The 17,176-nt window shown below is 36.2% G+C and overlaps 1 long non-coding RNA gene across 1 annotated transcript; it reads right to left on the bottom strand.

Moving 5' to 3' along the window:
* Positions 1-9,169: 9,169 nt before the first annotated feature.
* LOC145159682 (uncharacterized) lies at positions 9,170-16,798 on the bottom strand. The gene is made up of 3 exons (XR_013737851.1): positions 16,630-16,798; positions 10,498-11,131; positions 9,170-9,544 (listed from the first exon to the last, which is right to left on the bottom strand). It is a non-coding gene; the product is annotated as an uncharacterized LOC145159682 (long non-coding RNA).
* Between the last annotated feature and the right edge of the window lie 378 nt (positions 16,799-17,176).

The following is a 17,176-nucleotide window of genomic DNA, read 5'->3' as shown; positions in this document are numbered from 1 at the left end:
CTTGATTCTAGTTACATGTAAGGTTTTGCATGGATATTCAACATATAATAGTGAGGTGTCATCTCCATTTCTTCCCTTTTTTTTATAAACCGAGAATGGAGATGGAGGAAAAAGAAAATGGACCTTGGGCTTGAATTTGGTTCATGACCGAGAATTTGTAGCCCAATAAGAAATTTTTCGACCCATTAGGGCCCAATAGGAGCTTACGGACCAAAAGAGGCCCATGAAAATGATGTGAGACATTCTAGGTCCATTATGGCCCAAAATACTATAGTTTAATGATTGTGGGTCCAATAAGAGCCCAAAAAGAGTTCCTTGGCCCAAAATAGCCAAATTGAAAGTTTACTAGCCCATTAGGCCCAGTAAGAGGATCATGGCTCATTTTGAGATTGAATTGAAACATTAGGGTTACGACCCAATGTTGAATGTATAACATGCATTGAACTAGGTTCTTGGAATGAATATCATATATTATCAAGCTTAAAGTTGCAGAATACATCAAAAGTTGATTACATATAAACATAACTTCCTAGCCGAGAGTGCTAGTTGTGACAAAGTATCACACAGACAACAAGTATATCAACAATATCATATAAGAGCCGGCCTTGGTGCCTTAGACCCGATAAACCCAGTGAGGAAACTCACCTCAAATGTTGAAACTCACGGTAAGAAATCTCTAGCGACTGCTCTGACGACTCCCCAAGCTACCAGAACAAAATAACACCCAGTCAAAATCCATTAATCCAAACTTGGGGTAAAATGACCTTTTTACCCCTTACCTAATATGGTCCATGGCTAAGGCCCAAATCCACAACACAAAAGGCCCAACACTAGATAGTCTTCCCAAACCCACTAGTAGCCCAATTATGGCCCACTTTTCCTAATTGGGCCCAAGCTCTTCTAACAAACCTTATCCCCGACCCAAACACTTCCCTTACCTACAAATCTTCTACAATTTTCCTAATTTTCCTAGATCAAACTTGGTCAGAGTCAAAGTCAAAGTCAAAGGGCCGAGTCGACCCAACTCATCGAGTTGTTCCTTCAACTTGCCGAGTTGATCCTACTGCAGAGTCGGGAGAAAACGAGACAACTCGCCGATTTTATCCATAAACTCGTCGAGTTTGCCAAGAAACCACCATCTTAATCCATTAATCCCTTTTTATCAGATCTAAGGCTCCAAAATGTAGATCTAAGTTGCTTCCAACGTATACATCCATAAAGTCGATATCTTGATGGCTTTGCATGCCCCAAATGGATCTAAACTCGAGATATAACAACCTACTTCCATGGAAATGGCATTTTCTCATGCATGGAAGGATTTTAATCCAAAACATGACCACTTTATGAATCAAGGGACCAAATAACGTCGTGAATGGAAATTCCCAGCATCACAACCATGAGAGTTCATCATATTTCATTAATGGGACCAAAAAGGTCCATGAATCTAAACCAAGAGAGATCTAAGCTATCAATCACCAAGTTCAAGACTTTATACCTGAAATGGTTGCCAAAAGTGTGTGAGATTCTGGATCTAATTCTTCCCTCCAGGCTAAACAACTTCAAGCTCTTCTAAATCCTTCACCAAGCATAAAAAGCACATAAAAATCCACTCAAAACCACAAGATTCCCAATAAGAGGCTCACAACTCGATTTAGGGTTTTTGGAGAACAAAGAGGTTGATAAGGAGGCTGTTCAAGGGAGTTTAAGGTCTTTAAATAGGGTGCAAAACCCTGAAAATTAGGGTTTCATACTCAGCCGCCAACTCGTCGAGTTGAGGCATCCCAACTCGACGAGTTGGTTCATTAAACTACGCGGACAAAGTCCATTTAACACGACGAGTCTAGGCTTCCAAATCGTTGAGTCCTACAAGAAAATTCAATAATTTTAGAGATAAATCCTTACCAGGAACCCGACGTTACAAGTTCTTCCTCGTCGTCTCTTTCTCGCCTTCATACCAGGATCCACAAATCTATTTTACCATTGAGTTCTCTCCATCCTTATATCTCTTTTGTTGAACATCAACCTGTAAGTATTTATTTGCACTTGCATTTGATTTCCACTTTCTGTTTGAACCTGCATCGATTTAATATCCGTTATCTTCAATGGAAATTTGAATTAATTTTCATCCTCATTGTTAATCACGGTAATGCCACAAACGGTTGGACCTAATCGATACTATGTTTAACATAACCAGAAGGCAATGCATTTTGTGTGGAAGATGATATCTAGTGATCGACCTAAGCTATAGTATAATTGTTTACTTTATTTCAGGTAAACTTCTGATTAAATATACTTTTTCTTTTCCGTTTAGATTTCTAGATTAGAATTGAAACTGGTGATCTTTGCAAGTGAGCAACTGTTCAAAATGATTTTTCTGATGGGTTATGGGTTTCATCTACATTTCAGGAGCCTTTTGGAACTGCTGTGAGAATGTTGGTCAAAAGGAGGACTTATTTTCTTGAGTTTAATTCCTTTTAATGTAAGAATTCTAATCATCTTCACTTTTTTAATATGATGAAACTACTGTAAAATCTATTTGTAGGTCAGCAAGATCATTGGCTGGAAGTTCAACTCCACCAAATAGAGGTTATTTGTGGACAACAAGAAGTGGCCCGACTTCATCTATGGCTATGGCTGATGATCATCATCATCATCATTCTTCAGAAGATGAGTCATCTATTAAGACACCTGCAATGACAACTTCCCAACCTAGGCCGATACCCCACTCTATAAGTCTTTCTTCAAGCTTGATTATTGATTTCTAGTATTTGTTGTTTGCAGCTCTTAATGTAAAAATTAATTAAGAGGTGAATCACATATGAATTATATGTGATTCACATTTAATTCACATATTAATCACATGTAAATCACAAGTGAATCACGTATCAATTACATGTGATTCATATGTAAATCACAAGTGAATCACATAGGCATTACGTCTATATGCACATATGCATTTTGTGTGAGTGTTCTTCGTTAACTATTTTTTTTTAAATTTTCTTGTGCATTTCACATTTGAATCTTAAAAGATACAATCACATGTGAATATTACATTATATAATCATATGCGAATCTCACATGATATATACATGTGCATTTTTATGAGTGTTCTTGCATTAATCATTTTTTTTAAAATTTTCTTGTAGATTTTGAAGAATTTGTGGAAAATATTGAAGAGGTGAAAAGTGATAAACTGAAGAAAATATGAAAATCTTGATATAAAGAAATGATAATACTGTGAATCTTTGTAGTTTATTTTATATATATTTTATTTTGTATCGAATAAAATAGCTGTAGTATTATGTTTATAGATTGATTAATAAAAATAAGAGTTTTTATGATTTACTTAGGGATATTATAATATAAGAAATTTACATATATGCATTTGAAAAAATATGCATATACCTAAAACATTGAACTTTTTAGTTAAAAAAATTATAGTTTTTTTTTTTAATTTACTGATTTTTAAAAAATGTACTTTTAAAAAAAATGCAATTTTTTAAAAAAGATTGCAGTTTTTTCCGAAGAAAATGCAGTTTTGTTGAAAAAATTGCAATTTTTTTGAAAAAAAAGCTGTTTTTTTTTTTTTGAAATTCATGTTTTCTGAAAAAAATTAAAAAATCTCCATTTTTTTTAAATCGAAAATTATTTTTTTTAAAAAAATCCAAAATTTGATTTATTATGTTAATTTTTAGAATTTTTTATTAATATTTCCAATAAAAAAATTAAACATTAAATGAGTTCGGTAAGATGACGATCATGCGCTTAATGAGTTAATTTTGATCTAACGCTCTACCTTTAGTTCTTAGGTTTTCGGGAAACTATAAGTTCTCAACGGATCTCACCCACACACACACACACACACACACACACACACACACACACACACACACACACATATATATATATATATATATATATATATATATATATATATATATATATATATATATATATATATATATATATGTTTCGGTTTACGTTCTATGGAAAACAAAAAAACCCTAAAATGAATAAAAAAAATACTTAGAGATCCCAAATCTTTTTTTTGACTTTATATTCTTCAAAAATCGCAACTTTTTATATAATTTCACTGATTTTTATTTTGAAAAAAAATAAATAATAAATAAAATCGATTTTTTAATTTTTTTCTGAGAATTTATAAAAAAAGCTGCGATTTTTAAGAATATAAAATCAAAAAAAAAAAATTTGTGATGTCTATGTAATTTTTTTATGCATTTTTAGGGTTTTTTCTGTAACGCCCCGACTCTCAGGTGGTAATTTTATGGCTTTGATGTTCATAAGTTGCAAGGTCTACTCGACGAGTTGGATGCCCTGACTCGTCGAGTAGGAGCGGTTTGGGCCACGTGTTTAAGTGACCTACTCGCCGAGTCCAAGATAGGACTCGACGAGTAGGAGCTGAAGGATGAAACCCTAATTCTCAGGGTTTTGCACCATATTTAAAGGATCATAAGCCTCCTTCAGCCCCCTTGCAGCCTCTTGAGAGTCCAGCAAACCCTAATCTGTGTGTGTGCTTCATTCTTGGGTGTTTTAAGCTTTGGAAGGTGGATCTTTGTAAGAAGAACTTGGAGAGCAAGTGGCTAAAAGCAAGGAACGTGTGGGGATCTGATATCTACCTCAGTTAGCATCTTTTGGAAGGTATCAAGTCATTACCTTGGCCTCATTTCATTCTAGATATAATTTGGTTAAAGATTAGGGATTTTCTAGCATAATAAGAAGCTATTCTTGGGTATGAGCTCAAATCTGAAGTTGTAACTTTAGATATGAACTCTCTTTGGTCTCCAAGTCCATAAAGCTCTCAGCTTTAGCAAGTATGAACCTCTCCTTAAGTGTGAAACTCCATTTCAAGCGTGGTTTTGACATTATAAGACTTTAGAGCCCTGCATGCACGTAAAGTTTGCAACTTTACGTGATAAACATGCCTTGGAAAGTTGGATCTGCATTTTGGAACCTTAAAGTGGCTTAAAAAGCATTTAAATGGATAGTGGACTGAAGGGACTCGGTGAGTTGCATGGTTAGCTCGGCGAGTCCAATGAAGATTGTCATGCAAGGACTTCTGCATGGACTCGGCGAGTCAGTGGGGTGACTCGGCAAGTCAACTTGGGTTTTCCCGAAGTTTGGACACGCTTGAACTTGGCGAGTTGCAGGAAACTTGATGAGTCAGTGGGGGGTTTTTCACGACTACTCGAGTTCTGGAAGGACTCGACGAGTCTGTGTTTGCACTCGACGAGTTGGGTCAACATGGATTGTTGACCTTGATCGTTGACCTTGACTTTGGCTAAGGGTTGTCTATTTGACTTTTGGGGCATTTTAGGAAGTTGGAAATTTATGAGTATGGATCATTGGTAGTTATAGGTGTTGGAGTTGGGGTAGCGTTTCGGGAGCGCAATTTTGTGGTTCAGTTCGGCATTGCAAGGTGAGTTATCCTCACTATTTCAACAGGGTCTAAGGCACCAAGGCCGAACCTTTATCTAATTTGTATCCGGGTATTTGCTCGATATGTTTATTGATCTGCTAGATCTGCATCCCGGTAGTTAGAATGGTATTATGTTCAGTGACCTGGTTTAGGTCGGTATCCTGGTATATAAGATGATGTTATGTTAGTGACTGGTTAGGTTGGTATCCTGGTTATAGTATGTGGCTATGCTATATGACCTGTTAGATCAGTTTGTTGTCTATAGACTATTATATGATTATCTGTTATATGTGTACATGGTTGTTTGATTGGGGGTTGGGTTGAGGCGGTCCTGCTTTGTGCTGAAGGCCAACATACCCAATGAGCGGTCCGGATAGGCTACAAGCCTTGCGAGGCGGTCTAGACGTGCCGAAGGCTCGGAGAACGGTCCAGATAGACTGAAGGCCTGCGAGGCGGTCCGGTCAGGATGAAGGCTCATTATGCATATTGTAGACTCAGAGAGTGGACCAGGTGGACTGAAGGCTCGGTGCGGGCAGACCAGTCACACTGTAGACTCGAGATGCATGGCTGTTCTGTTTACTTATGTTATATGTTATGGTTATATCGGTATGGCGTTTGTATTTTGGGGGTAACTCACTAAGCCTTCGAGCTTACAGTTTCATTTTATTGTTACAGGTTCAGCGGATGACCACAGGAAGGCGAAGGCGTGACCGTACACTCCCTCGATTGATGATTTTGATTTCTGGGAACTCTGATGTTTAAACTATTTTGAAAACAAATTGTAATAACTGAATGGTTTTAAATGATTTAAAAAGTTTTAAACTGACTTGAATTTTATGGATGTTATAAGTTGGTATCAGAGCATTGGTTTGAGTGAATTGGAGGAACACTCGTGTGAATCCAGTCTCAAATCAAGGAAGAATTTTCAAAATGATTTTTAAATGGTTTTCAAAATAAGTAAAAGGAGGATACAAGTGTACGATCAGCCGGAGCCAGTAAGTAGACCCCAAAATACCATACGGTTATTTGATTAGGTGATATGATAGAACAACATGCTAGTACTAGGCTAGGGATCTTCGGGAATTGCATGATAGAATTGTCTGATTACATGATGCCTGCTAGCCTAGGGTTTTCTTTATATGAGATTGACATCATTACTGTAGTTACTTGTGTATGTATCGCGGCTGTACATAATTAAGATCTTATAGCCCGAGAATGTTTGATTTGGCCTTATGTTCTGTTCATATTTATTAGGGCTTAGGGTAGGATCAGATATTCGAAAGTCTATAGGATCCAACGTTATGTATTGTTAGCATACACTAGTGCTGCAGGGTTGGTGGAAGTTTCATGGATGGGTGAGTAGAGAGAGGCCGGGAGGCCAGTTACGAGATATTTAGCATTCCTCTAGGAGTGAGGAATGAGCGATCGCTACGATTATGTATATTGTTAGGGCGTTGTGATGATACTTGAGACAAATATGGGTAGGTTTGGAAGGCAATGGCGGTTATGGTGGCAGAAGAAAAATGAACGGGTGGCATTGTATAATCATTTATGATTATACCAGGCCTGCCGTGTCGGTACGTCGGAGGGTTAGAGCGGCAAATGTGAAATACGTGGCTGAGGTTGAATCTCAAGATATCTATTTTATTTTTAATCTCAACGGAACATACCTCTCTCTCTCTCTCTCTCTCTCTCTCTCTCTCTATATATATATATATATATATATATATATATATATATATATATATATATATATATATATATATATATATATATATGGAATTAGGTTAATGTATAAACTTTAGTTATTGTATGATTGTATAACCAATTTTGGACCAATCATCGTCTAGAGGCAAATTAGCAACATTGAATAATATTAATTTAATAACCTAATATTACATTTCTATATTTATAGCAATTCCCCATATCACGTATCAGTTTAATCGTTCTCCTTTTATTGCCTTCTACCTTTGTTTTTTAGATTTTTTTTAGAAGCAGCCATATTATCTCATATTTTACACGAATCTAAATGCACCCTATAATGACTAATGATCTAAAGGGTTATAATGAATTTTTATTCATTTGTTTATTATTTTGCATCTTACTTTTATTCTTAATTACCTTGAACATTTTTTTTTTGTTGATTTTTCAAAATAAAGATAAAAATACCATATGCTATAATGGATAGATTTTTAAAAATAAAGATAAAAATTAAAAAATACCATATGCTATAATGTATAGATTTATAAGGTAGCATTTATTTAAAAAAAAAAATACAATCCTGCAATAGAAATGCAATGTCTTAATAAACAAATAAATGTACATGCATTGCTATTTCTAACACAAGAAGCATAAAAATTACACAGCTGCTTATTTTCTTGTTATCCTCTTCCAAAACATAAAAAGTTATAAACTTTTATTCCCTTTGTTTACAAGTGCATAGTCTAATAAAATAATAATGATTTTCCATTCTCTTTTCCTTTCCCTCCCTATGATAAAGATTTGATAACCAAATGTCAAAGTAGATGTTAATATACGGATATGAAGGATCATATATTTCCAATACCCACTTCCAGGGTCCATTTAAATTTAAAATTGGTCTAGTGACATATAATTGACGAATATTGTTAGTGGAAATATAGCGAAAATGAGTCTATAACATGGGAAAATCAAAGGTATGTCAAGCGTCCAAAGTAGTTAGACGTGACAATGGAACGAGTTTTGACCTTGATCCACTTCAAACCCGTGCAAAATTAATGGGTTTGGATCATATTTTATGATTCGTTTACCCATTAACGACCCATATCCATTAACCTTTTTATTAAAAGGGTCAGGTATGGATCATTATCAATCTGATCCGTTTATGACCCGTCCCGTCTAAAATTTTGAAATATAAATTAATTATTTATGAGTAATAATACATTTATCAATCTTCAAATAAAGGAGTCGAGGAGTTAGACTGTTAGATGTTCTACTTCAACTTCTTAGTTCAGTTACTAATCCAAATGACCGATTGCAGTCGACTCCTAATATAACCGACTCTATAATCTTTTGAAATCGATATTCCACAATCAAGACGCAAGAGTAAGAAGAAAAGGTCTTCGGAAGAAAAGGCTGCAATCGAGTTATCGACATTCCACAATCATAATACATTGGAAAAGTTATAATGTTGTTTGGTTTTAGTGATCATGTTATATGTGTTTTAATGAATAATTATAGCCTAAACTTAATATTGTAAATAAGTCGGGTAAAAGGGTTGAAATCCGGTGGATAAGGGTATGGGTTTAATCATTCAAAACCCTGCGGGTTACGGGTCAGGTTTGGATTATCATTTGAAAATTGCTTAATGGGTTTGGATCCGCTCCATTGTCAGGCCTAAAAGTAGTTGAAAGTTGAAACAACAAAGGGTCTGATGTCTCAACAACATTTAACCAAATAAGAGCTCCTCACAATGAAAACATCTAATCCATGGATTCATACAAGAAAATTTTCAAAGTATTTAAGAGTTTGATGAGAAAGATTTCATCATCAAGCATCAAAGGGTGATGAAGGCCCGGGCATAGAGATGTGGTTGGAGGCGTTGCAAAAATCATCAGGAAAAAGTGCACCATTGGCATCCCACAATGATCTTTGTTTGAAGTGGAAGTGGAAGTGGAACCACCGAACCAGGGGGAGTCGAGAAGCAAATCTGGCGTGCAATACGATAAGAATGGAGAAAAGAAAACAGATAAATGAGAGAGAGAACAGAGATCTTATTCCAAAATCAAATCAGAGAAGCTCAGATGAGTGAGTCTTCCTGCCCAAGCTTCATACAGCCGAGTACATTCTTAGAAAACAAAAAGATGATCTCCCTCATTCATCAACATGACCTATATAATAAATCTATTCTCTCTAACAGAATCACCAACAGCCCCAATCATTCCCCTCCACTCCACGTGGCTTTGTGTAAACTTTCCATGTGCCAAATTTGTTAACTTGTTCCAGACTAGTGGGTCCCAGTAGCAACTTCCCTATCACAATACTTCATCATCATGTCATTGTCTTCTCTTTCCGATTGCTTACCACCAGTTTCATCTGCTGCTGCTCCTGCTTCCGCTTCCTGCTTCACTTCACACCACACAAAACAAATTTCATCAAAACAACTCAACCAATCATATTTATTATGACTAACTCACATCTTATTGCACGGCATAAATCGGCTAAATTCTAGAAATAGCAACCTACTTTCCATTTATTTGTGTATTATAGTGTCCTACTTTCATTTCTTTCACACCACAGAAGAAAAATAAATAAAAGGGAATTTCATCAAAAAGAATAAGGATATTCATATCATATTGATTGTTGTTCTAAATGATAGAGTTACTGGCACTGCACAAAAAATGAACAGAAAAAGGGCTAAATGCAAGATACAACAACCTACTTTCCCTCATTTGTATATAACAGCGTCCTACTATAAATCTGTGTTCATTGTACATTGAAATCTATCCAGTTATATAGTATTGTGCTCTTGTTAAGATATTCTACTTTGAAAAATCTACCTATTTATAGCAGTAAGAGTTGCTTCCTATTTGGATGAGTGGCTAGATCTGTCAATGTATAATGATGTAATAGAAAGAAATAAAAGTATGTTGCTATTTTCTTGCATTTAGACCTAAAGAATTGAAAGGTTCCAGTAGTGATGAATGATGATAAGCCTTTCAAGTTTCAACTTCCACCAACAGAATAACTATAAACTGATTTAAGCAAAACTCGATAACTGATCAGAACATGAAAATTTTGAAGTTGAAAGTGATACTCATACAGGGCTCAACACTTATGAATTAACAAGAAAGAAACAGCAACATGCTTTCATTGATTTGTTTATTATAGCATATTCTACTTTCATCCCCTCCTATTCCTATAACAATTCTAACTGCTATAGTTGAGTAGATTTTTCAAATTATAATGTGTTTCTTGATAAGGAAGAAAAGAAAACTAAAAGTAGAATGCTAAAATTAGGTGATTTTTTTCTTAATAAGACAAAAACTGCAATAGAAAGAAATGAAAGAATTATGTATCACCTGAAATTGCCTCGAGGGATTGATCATGATGTTCATCGAGTGAGGTATGAGGAGTATAGTCAGTGAAGACAGATATAGCAGAATGACCCAAGGGTGACATGGGGTCCCCGTAAGCCTCCCAGTCCCAGTCATCATCAGATGAACAAGCAGCATCATTCGAATTGGAATTCTTTGAATTTGAGGTTTTCAATGTCTGTGACTCGTAAAGCACCGCTTCCAACAAACCGATGTTTTCCTATTATGTGAGGGCAAATCCGACTTTTCATGACCAATCAGAGCGAATCTTCATATAGAAAAATATCACTCAAAACCACCACCACCATCATAGATGGGACATGATGGATTGGATCTTCTGATTCTTTTGGGAGGATGTGAAATCGGGAATAGGACGGGAATATCGAGAAAATTGGCTCCGGGGATATCCAGGAGGCTTGGGGCAAATATCCTAAATTCTTGAACTCCAATGTTGGGATTTAGAAGTTGTTATTTGGCAAGATTTCGGCATGTGATGATGATGTATCTCCGTTTGGGAATGTGCCCAAGTGTTTTCGTTTAGTGTTTGGAGGGTAAATTAGTAAACCTGCACGCTGTCGTCACCTTGGTTCTTGATTTCGTTATTTGTACGCCCGGGTAACTGATAACAAAAAGTAAGCACATCACCATTTTAGTAAACAACGGAACATAACCGGTTATTCTACATTTGGCATGCATTGGACTTGGACTAATGTCAATGGGAGAAATAAAAAAGTTGCAAATGTTTGTTCGCCTAATCCAATGCAAGAAATAGCATCGTACTTCCATTTATTTGTACACTATAGCATCTTAATTCCACTTATTTCCATTACAATATTCTACTTTCAAACTTTTTTCTTATTAAGGCATTAAACTTTATAACATCTCATGATTAATATGACATATATCAAAGAATATATATATATATATATATATATATATATATATATATATATATATAACAAGTTCAAAATAAAATATGTTCAAGTGCTCAACAACTACATAAGTCTTTATCACCATCATAAGTTTAAAACATGCCCAAAATAGTAGGTTGCTCTTACTCTTCTCCATATTCTTCTATAATACAAACTTCATCCAGTTTGTTCCATTCTTGGACTCAATTTTTCCTCATAAAGTTTCTATCAAATTATCAATCTACAACTTCTTCAACGTTTTAGAAACTCACTGGCTCCTACAACTTCAGTAATAGCCTACAGGAAGTGTTGTCATAATAAATTATCTCTGTCTGGTCTGGACTCTCAGAGGAAGTGCTTAATGAACAAAGGTTGTTTCATCTTTCGGCTGAATAAATAGTCAGAATGACAGTAAATGCCCATCTCACCCTTCTGTTAGTGCTCAATGAAAAACGATTGTCTATTTGGTAACCAACAAAGAAATTATTAATTTATGAACTACTCTGATAATTAAAAAAAAATTGATATACATAATAATATGTGATCTTAAATACTTGATATAACTAATTCTGAATGTTTTAAATACTTACATAGAACATATTTTTACATAAGTAGTTATATTGGCTCATAAAAAAAAAATTAATAACAAATTTGATTTATCAAATTCTAAATTTCAAAGTTTAAGGTCACACACACACATACTAGACTATCACATACTTAAATAAAAATATATTTGAGCAATTAACAGCAAGCTTGGGGAACTGGATAAGAGAAACAAAGGAGGGCAAATTTGTATAAGGTTAGGACATAATGGGGTCTCATTTCCCTGACTTTCTCTATTAAGTCAAAAAGAAAGAAACATTAATATATAGCTTCCTGAATTAAGTCATGTCCCCATCAACTTTATTAAGTAAAAAAGAAACACATCTTAGGTACCATACTTCCAAGCATTCTTATCTTAGCAAGGATGTGAAGGGCACACTATTGTTTGGTAAAGGAGATGCCTTTTCAAGATTTGGCCACCTCAATGTCTAACAAGTACTTGAATTACTAGAAAAAAAACACATCCACCCATTGTCATGATGACATCCATATGAGTTATTCATTTAACTAATGAAGTTTTTGGTTTTCACGACCATTTTGATGTTCAAGGGGCAGATCTGATTTTCTGTGAAAGTTGCTATTCCTTGCTTCTTAATATATATATATATATATATATATATATATATATATATATATATTATCGGATATAATGAAAACAAAAACATATGTTAAAAAAAACATATTTGAAAGTTACATAAATTTCAGGAAAGCTTGCTTCTTAAATCAGTTCCCTGCAACCCTTTTGTCCTCTTACCTGCTAACTTATTTGAATCCCTAGGCATTATATATAAGATAATAGAGATGTCAAGGGCATTGAACCTTCATATGCAAAGGTCACATGTTTCGTAAATATGATATAACAAAAGCATCACTTTTGCTTCCTCATAAAAGTAAATTCAGGGAAATCTATACATTTTGCTAGTTGGATCGGATTTTCCTACATGTGATGTGGGTATGTGAAATGATCTCCTTGAAGAAAAATTACTTATGGAATCTCCTTAGGTATTTTACCTTAGTATATTATAATGTAGGTCATAAGCATCTAAACAACTCCAATATAAGTTAGAAAGAACAATTCAACAACTTTCATACACAATAAAAAAAATATATATATATCCAAGAAAAGATAGCAATATCAAGAAACATAGCCCAAACAAATTTGTTTGCCATTAACCATGACTTATCATCATATAGCCAAACCAACCCAAGGGAAATACATGATGAAATTATACACCAAGTATGGAAAGACATAAATGTGGGTAAGTATAATCATTCAGCTCATGGCACAATACAAATCACTATATCAGAACGTGTATAGTTGAAAGATATAAACTAAAACAGAACATCAAACATGAGAGTTACTATTGCCAAACTTATTGTAACACTCAAGATCAGAAAGGCCAAGAAAGGAAAGAAAACCCTAAGTCAAAGGGGTCAACTCGTCGAGTCGAGGGAGGAACTCGACGAGTCGGAGCGGGATCCGGGGATCGATTAAGTAATCGACTCGGCGAGTCGGCAAAGAGGACTCGGCGAGTCCAGTCTGAAGAGGGAAACCCTGAACCCGGGACTTTGGGCACTATTTACGCATCTTATTCTCTCCATTAAGGTTCCATATAGCCTCTCCCATCCAGAACCCGAAACCCTAAGCCCCCATTATTGCTCATTCAAGTTTCTTGCCATTTTTGAGTGATTTGAAGGAAGAAGGAAGAAAGGAACCTTTGGGGATTCAAGGGTTTGCAGTGGATCCGGAGTTTGAGGGCCTTTCCAGAACATTTGAAGGTAATGAGTCGTTACCTTCCCTCTTTTGCATGTAGATCAACCTTGATTGTGAGATTTGGGGCTCTTATGCCATGTTCTTGAACCATTTCGAGTTAGAGCCCAGATCTGAAGTTGCTACTTCTGATCTAAATGTATTCTGGCCTAGAGAGTCTTAAAATATCAGTCTTGAGGGTGTAGGTGATGCATGGTTGTCTTAAACCCTAGTTGGTGGTGTGTTTAGCCTAGATCTCCTTAGATACACGTAAAGTTTGCAACTTTACATGAGGAATGGGCTTTGGAAGAGTGGATCTACAGTTTGGAGTCCCTGCATGACTCAAAAGCCTCTGAATGTATGAAGGACTGAATAGACTCGGCGAGTCCTTCGAGTGGACTCAGCGAGTAGTATGAAGATTAGGAGGAACTCGACGAGTTGGATGAACAACTCGGCGAGTCTGTTGAAGATTGCCTTGGACTCGACGAGTCTGTTCTTGGACTCGGCGAGTCAAGTCGCGAAACTCCAAACCCTTCGAGTTAAGACTCGAATCAGCGAGTCGAGTGGAGACTCAGTGAGTTGGACAGGACAGGACTCGGAAATCGGTAGACTCGGCGAGTCAGGGGCTGACTCGGCGAGTCGAGTCGCGAATGGAAGGACTCTGAGCGTATGAACTCGGCGAGTCAGTAGGCAGACTCGGCGAGTAGGGTTGACCTGGAAGGTTGACTTTGACCAGGACTTTGACTTTGACCAGAGTTGACTTAGTTGACTTTTTGGAGGACAGTTAGGCTAAGTGATATATGTTTTGATAATGGTAGCTCGGGGAGCTAGCGGAGCAGCGGTTCAGGGAATTGTCGGTCAGCATCCAGAGGGGTTATCAGCAAGTTCAGCAGTGCAGGTGAGTTTCCCTTTTGTGTGAATAGGTCTACGGCCACAATGCCGGCCCATGTAGTTATGAGTAGGAAAACCCGGGGGTTAGCCCTAGGCACTGTTTGCTAGTATGATATTCAGGACCACGGTCCGATGTCGGGCGGGTGCCCAAGAAATGGTTTGCATGATAGAGTATATTTGTTGTCTGTGTGATGCATGTATGTGCCTGGTAGGAAGGTGAGTGTGGGCGATGTCCCGTATCTCACCAATAGCAGAGTATGGACGGTGTTCCATATCTCAGTAGTAGCAGAGCAGCGGCAAGGCCCGGGATAGGTATGGAGTGAGTGTGGGCGTGGGCCCGTATCTCACTTACAGTAGGAGCTTGGACGGGGTTCCATGACTCACTAGTGACAGGACAGGGGCGAGGCCCAAGACTGGCGATGCCTAAGGACAGGAATACAGTAGGGTAGGTTCAGTTAGGTGTTATATGCTATTTGTATTATGTGGCTAGCGGGCGGGGCCCAGAGACAGGCGGGGCCTAAGAGAAACAGATCTGTATCCGAGTGGGGCTCAAAGCCAGGCCTCGCCTGGAGCGGCGGGGCCGTTGTAGCGGGCGAGGCCCGAAATAGCGGGCGTGGCCCAGTATGTGTAGTATATGTTTATGCATGGTATGTGGTAGGTTGGGGGAACTCACTAAGCTTCGTGCTTACGGTTTTCAGTTTTGGTTTCAGGTACTTCCGGTAGCGGAGGGAAGAGCTCGGGGTGATCGCATGGCACACACCATAGATTAGACAGCCTGGGATGTTTTACTCTGATAATGAACATATGTTTTGGAAATTAATACTCTGAATTATGTTATGGTTTATGATATGTTTTTATGAATTTGGTTTTAGTAATGATTTAAAGAAAAAATTTTGGTACGGATTTTTGGGACGTTACACTTATTTTTCAGATTTTCTTAAAATCTTTTTCACAAGTGCTGAATGCATATGCTTAGCAAGATGTCTTTGTATGTATATGATATGATATGATATTAAATGTGTGTGTATATGCATGCATACTTACATATGTGCACTTGTTGTGAAGAAGATTCAAAAGAAGCCAAGGAATAAGTTTGGCAGCAGCTAGCCACACACACACACACACACAAACACACAAAACAAACATATAACTATATATCAGCAGACTGGAACTTTGGAAGTGGAATACAATAATATATATGGAAAAATCTTTCCAAATACTAAAAAACTTTTAAAAGGTGTAATAAAGTATGCAGGAGATTTCATTTTAGAACTTCTTCTGCAGCTTCAAGTTATAATAATCACTTTTGATGAAAAAACTTGATTAGTAACAAAGCAATAGATAAAATAAGGGTATCTAAGTAATTTTTCTCTACCCTTTGATTTTATGATTAATTTTGTTGCTGCTACTTGCTAGCTGGTATGAAACTAGAAACCGATCATTGTGGCTTGAAGTTAAATAAGCACTTTCCAAAAGCCCATCCAAACAGCCTCTAATACTAAGGAACTATTGTAATAGAAGATGAATTCATCATGCCAGGATTGAATACTCAACAAATTTCATTAACACAATATCTAAAACCCACAATTGCCTTTGAAAACTGAATAAAAATTGACAAGAAATAATACAACATCAAATAAGAAATGGACCTATCACCTATCATATAGAGGCTCTTCACCTCACCCCAAACCCCACAAAAAACAGTAGCACACAGATTTATTTTTCTAACATCAAAAATCATTTCCAATTTAAGCAATTAAACTACTCTATCAAACCCACATGAATAATAATTTTGCTTAGTCTCCATTAATACACACCCTAATATTTAATATCAACATAATTAAATAAATACCGGAAGAATCGAGCTTACTAAAAGTGAATAAACTCACTCACACAGTTTTACATCTATATAAAGAAAAAGAAAAAAAAAATCTGAAATTGGAAGGCAAGCTAGGGTTTTACCTTAACGAAGAACGCTGGATTGCTGAAGAAATATCAATTCCTCGTCATTGGACAAACAATAAATGGTAAAAGGAATTACGATGACTTCAATATCAACTAAAATCCTCAATTCAAACACCTGATTGCTGAATTCAAACCGTAAAAGGAATCTCTCTCTCTCTCTCTCTCTCTCTCTCTATATATATATATATATATATATATATATATATATATATATATATATATATATATACACACACATTGTTGGCATCTTTCTTTTGTTCATCCACGTCAGCATCGCCATTCTTTTCTTGCTTTTCCTCTTCAGCATCCATGTCAGCATTTTCTTCAACTGAATTCGTGTTTTCATCTTCACCATTATGTTGACTTTTCATATGAACTACTGAGTGAGCCCGTGGTCACTTTTTCAATTGGTTTTGTTACCTTTTTTATTTTTGACATTTTTGAATGTAAAAAATGATCATTCTAACAACTAAACAGCCAATCACATTGGCAGCAACAAAAATTGGTAAAAGGGTACAAACGTCATTTGCAACCTAAAATCAAA

This window comes from Lactuca virosa, chromosome 2, assembly GCF_052849685.1.
Source record: "Lactuca virosa cultivar CGN04683 chromosome 2, Lactuca_virosa_CGN04683_v6, whole genome shotgun sequence".
NCBI classification, from domain to species: Eukaryota; Viridiplantae; Streptophyta; class Magnoliopsida; order Asterales; family Asteraceae; genus Lactuca; species Lactuca virosa.
Note: the sequence above shows the minus strand (reverse complement) of the source record. Positions and strands in the feature narration are given on the sequence as shown.